This window comes from Oncorhynchus clarkii, chromosome 15 (genome assembly GCF_045791955.1).
Source record: "Oncorhynchus clarkii lewisi isolate Uvic-CL-2024 chromosome 15, UVic_Ocla_1.0, whole genome shotgun sequence".
In the NCBI taxonomy this organism is placed as follows: Eukaryota; Metazoa; Chordata; class Actinopteri; order Salmoniformes; family Salmonidae; genus Oncorhynchus; species Oncorhynchus clarkii.
The window spans coordinates 20,651,706-20,655,211 of NC_092161.1; the positions used below are offsets into that span (position 1 = coordinate 20,651,706).

The 3,506-nt window shown below is 45.8% G+C and overlaps 1 pseudogene; it reads right to left on the bottom strand.

Annotated features, from left to right (window-relative positions):
- Positions 1-1,396: 1,396 nt before the first annotated feature.
- LOC139366813 (leucine-rich repeat-containing protein 30-like) lies at positions 1,397-2,975 on the bottom strand (annotated as a pseudogene).
- Positions 2,976-3,506: the final 531 nt, after the last annotated feature.

The window sequence follows — 3,506 nt, forward strand, 5'->3', positions numbered from 1 at the left end:
TGACATTCTTTATATGTATCAGAATGTTAATGTGTATATCACACAAGTTACAATTTACTGCAAGTGACAAATACACTGTGTGATGTCTATATGGATTGTCTGAGATGTAGTCACGAATAGTACAGGTTGAATGTCTATGATGTTGATACAAAGTTTCTAAAACACACATTCACTTTTACATAAACCAGTTTGTGTTGTGTGAGATTTCTGAGTTCACAGAAATATTTGAGGCAAAGTGTTTTGGGAATAAATATCTAGTGTTTATTTACACCTCAGTTTATATAAGAACAGGTAGATAAAATAGTAATTTGCCGCTCAAACCACACTAAAAGACAATCCTACGCAATAAGACTACATTTTAAAATAGCTTCCTTTACAGTCAGGCAGCAAATAACACATAATTGGGTTGGTTTTGTAAATGCTACATTCAGATGCAATGAGGTGCTACATTAAACAACGTAAATGCTACTCCAATCCAGATGTCAATCCAATAGCCATGATAAGACTGTAGTTCCATTGACTGTGCGCAGTATAGCATGTGATCCTTCAAGCTGGCTGGGGTTGGAGCCTGGCAACAGCATTTTGCTTGTAGCTCTTAAACGACGTGGTCGGTAACTACAGCAGCAAACACGGCTGGGCTCTAGGCTGACCTTTTTGTTGATGTAATGGAAGCATCCCAATCTTAATCCTGGAAGGATAGTTTAGATAGCTAAACGAGAAGCTGGGGGAGTAGAGTTCAACCGGGATCAACAAGTTGTATGCAGCAGGTCAGAGAAACGACCAGGCTCGCTCCCCCAACAGCAAGACAAAACAAATGAGGGAGAAATCCAATGCTTGTTAAGAACAAACAGCCCCTGGCTTTGTTAGGTGTTCTCACTCGGGACCTGAAACATGGCCTCTTCCCGTCTCGGGACTCCTCTGGTAGAGAGTGTGAAGAATCTGACGTCTGAGCTCCGCTACACGTTAAGCTATTTCCTCTAACCCGGCCTCCCAACAGTCCAAGTCTATTTCAATACAATGTGTTTAGCCCCACTGAGCCTTTCACTCACTTGTAAGTTGCTTTAAGGAGTTTATAAGGATAACATGTCCCAATTTATGCAAATAGAGTTGCTAGGAAGAACTCTACATAAGCACCCTTAGAATCAGGACCACAGTCATTTAATTAGTAGCCTAATCATTTTAGCATAATCACAGTTGCAGAGTCTTTTGCATCGTCTCGTTATCTACAGAAAGTTAAAATATAGTAATCTAAGCTTTTTCTCCTCATTTTCTCATGCATGTTGAGGACCACTCCAAAATCTTATCCTACTCATGAGCAACAAAAATGGAAGTACATTAGTTCTCTTATGGAGACCAAAAGGAGACCAGGAGTTTTCCCTCTTTCTGTGGAACAGTCTCAATAAAATTCGAGATAATTAAACAGGGTGGTGAGGTCTCCTTCCAGCACTTCTTTTATTTGCTCCTGCAAGGGGTTTTGCATGATGTGGAGCCCCTTATCCAAGGGGTGGCAGGCCAGCTTCTCCAGCCTGCTGAGCTGGTGCATCCCCTGGGGCACGTTCTGGATGTCGCTGAAGTCCACGTTGAGAAGCTCCAGGCTGCGTCAGGCAGCAGATCATCTTAGGAAGCGAGTGGATCTCGTTCCCCTCCACGATGAGGATCTTGAGCTCCACCAGCGCCGCGATGCTATCGGCGATGCACTCCAGCCTGTTGCAGGCCAGGTGGAGGAACACCAGACTCTTCATGGTGTAGGTGCAGCCGGGGATGTGAACAATTTTGTTGTGGCTGAGGTTGAGTTTGCGCAAGCAAGTCAGGCTGGTGAAGGAAGCGGGGAGGCCAGATATCTTGTTGTTGGTCAGGCTAAGGACCTCCAGCCTAGTGCAGTTTCCCAGCTCCTCTGGGACTTCAGTCAGCTGGTTGCTGTAGCAGAACAGGACACGGAGGTGCCTGAGTTGGCCGATCTCCGGGGGTAGGCTGGTCAGCTGGTTCCTTGAAAATAAAAGAGAGCCGCACACTCCAGGAGCTCAGATGCAAAAATGTAATTACCAACGTTTCGACAGCCGAGCTGTCTTCATCAGGGTATAATTACAAACACTGCGGGATTACTTGTTTATATAGTGTCAAAAGACACAGGTGTCTGTAATCATGGCCAAGAGTGGCCTAATATCATTGGTTAATTCTCAAATATTAAAATGGCAAAGAACAGCATACAACCAAAAAATGGATAGCATATGATCATAGATTCATTTTAGACTACACAAGCTTACAAACAATTACAATGGCAACGTAACAATAATCACAAGAATGGCTTCAGATCAAAGTCTACGTTGAGACCGAAGGGAGCAAGGGTCTTTAAGTTAAAGATCCAGGCAGCCTCTCGTTTTAACAATAAATGATCAAGGTCACCCCCTGTCCTAGGGGGGGTGACATGTTCGATGCCAATATAACGCAGAGACGAAATCGAGTGGCCTGCCTCCAAAAAGTGGGCCGCAACTGGATAAGTAAAGTTTTTGCACCTAATGGTGCTACGATGCTCTGAGATACGTACTTTTAATTCACGCTTTGTTTTACCCACATCATTTTTACCTCAAGGACAAGTTATAAGATAAATAACTGCCTTAGTGGAGCACATAACACCTTTGATTGGGATTGATTTCCCTATTTTGTGGGTGTTTGAAGGATCTGGTCAGCTGGTTCCCCCACAGGTTGAGGACCACCAGGTTGCTGAGGATGCCAAGGGCGGGGGGCAGAGCCCGTAGACAGTTCAACGACAGATTGAGCTCCTCAAGCTTCGTCACATCCCACAGTTCCTCTGGGGGTTCCTTGAGGCTGAGGCGGGCCAGGCTCAGCCTGCTGTAGCCCCACTGTTTGTATGTGTGGTTTGGGATCCGCTCCACTGACGTCAAGCTGTCCTCACGCCCAGCACTCTTCCTCACCTGTCTCTTCATCTCCTCCTCCTTGGACTGCTTGGCTCCCATTGATGCTTCTTCAGCAGGATTCCCAATGTCGAGTCAACAAGATGTCCAAGAGCATTACCCGGAAGCCTTAGCTACAGAACCACCTAGACCAGTAGGTTTGGCAGCTAAGCAGCTTTGGGCAGAGCTGACAGTCAGCATAGACTGTGGACATTCTCACTTTTGGATAATAAATGTCGCTGGATATCCACTTTGTAAGTGCTGGCCAAGTGTCGTGGTGTGTGTTTGTCCAGGGGACAGCTCTGAGGATCTGTGCTAACAAGAGGAGAAGGAGCAGGTGGCTGAAACCAACCGCTAGCCCACCCTGACTGGGCAGCACCACCACAGCCACACTTACTAAGTTTCATCCTCCTGCTGAGGGGGTGGGCCCCCCGCTGAGGGGGTGTCCAGTACCCCAACAGGGTTGGAGACGGTAGGGGACTTTCTTTGTAGACATTCATTTTCTTTTAAAGATTTTGGGAATGTAGCAATAGTAGACTAATAAAATAAAATACCAAAAATACCAATACCAATTTCCTTTGGCTCCCGAGTGGC